This window comes from Fukomys damarensis, unplaced genomic scaffold, assembly GCF_012274545.1.
Source record: "Fukomys damarensis isolate Sample0158 unplaced genomic scaffold, DMR_v1.0_HiC HiC_scaffold_39, whole genome shotgun sequence".
NCBI lineage: Eukaryota > Metazoa > Chordata > Mammalia > Rodentia > Bathyergidae > Fukomys > Fukomys damarensis.
Genome location: NW_022900951.1, coordinates 87,778,415 through 87,779,911, shown reverse-complemented (window position 1 = coordinate 87,779,911; position 1,497 = coordinate 87,778,415).

Below are 1,497 nucleotides of genomic sequence, written 5' to 3'. Positions count from 1 at the left end.
GAGAGAGAGAGAGAGAGAGAGAGAGAGAGAGAGAGAGAGAGCAAGAGAGAGAGAGAGCAGCTGCTTTACAATTAGGAAATACTACAGAACAACCCAACATGGCTCCATGGCAATTTGGTGGCATTGCTGATCTATAAGTAAAAACACAGGGTGGAAGGAAAAGCTAGATGCCCCTCAACACATTTCAGACATCCTTAGTTACCAGAAACATTTCTGATTCAGGAGAAGTCAGACGATGCTAATACAGGTTTCTGGTCAAGCTTGTAATTGGAGAACCACAAATTGTAAAGATGTCCTTTTACCCTCTCCTGTATTTGTGAGCACATTTGAAACCATTAATCCTATTTTACTGAGCCCTTATTTTTTTCTAGAAGCTCAGGGATTTTGCAGTCCCTGACAGAACAGTTTGTAGTTAATTGGGGAAAATGGTACTTGGGATTGGGGGGATTTAAATTTTAGCCTAGACTCCCACACAAGAACCCCCATGGTTTTTCCTCAAGATCTCATTTATTTATTTATTTGACGATGCAGAAATGGAGACCTGGGAAAGTTAATGACCTACTGCAAGGGTAGGAGTAGAAGGAAAATCCAGGCTTTGTTATGCCTAGGTTCCACACTAGCTCTCAGAGTATTTTCTTACTTGTGATATATGTATCAACAGAAACTACTAAATAGATACGATTTCTTTAGAATAATCTTTGATCCAATACTCTTCTATACCAATAGTACAGCTTCTCTCTTTCTTTTAATCGATTATAAGGAAGTTTCTGTACTGCCACTTCAGGTGGGCTCAGTACAATTCAAAATTGAAGGCTACAATAATTGTATTTTAAATTGGTCAATTTCAGGGCAATTTTTTGTGTGTAATTGAGTTCCTTCACACCTATTATTCACTACCAATTTTACCCAATCTAGTTTTACCACACACCTGTCTCATTGTGTTGACTTATGCACAGTTAGAAAACAGCAAATCAGCAGGTATTTGCCACTACTCATCGTTACTTCTCCCTCCTCTACATACACACACACACGCACACACACACACACACGCACACACATTCATACACACACCATCTGCTGCTTGTTCCTACCTCTTGAGTTTTCTTCCCTACACAACTAGAAATAGGGACAAAGAAGAGGAAGTGTATATATATATATGAGGGCTGGGCTGAACAAGTAACTTCATAAGTAGTGTTAACTAGACATAAACTGAGAGAAAAGCTCCTTTTCTCTTCATTGTTTCGGAAAGGATAGCCATTAGCATGACTGCTTTGTGTCCTTATGGACTTTAGTATTAGCCTAGACTGGAGCATATAGTTTTCTAGCTGGAAGGAACCTTTAAAAATACATCATCTCTCCAAATTCTTCATTTTCAGGCCAGGAAATGGAGATGCAGAGGTAAAATAATTTCCCCAAGGTCACACATTTGGCCAACAGCAGGGCTGGGATTAGAATCCATACCTTTTCCCTCTTATTCCAAGGCCTTTCCCCAGTAAC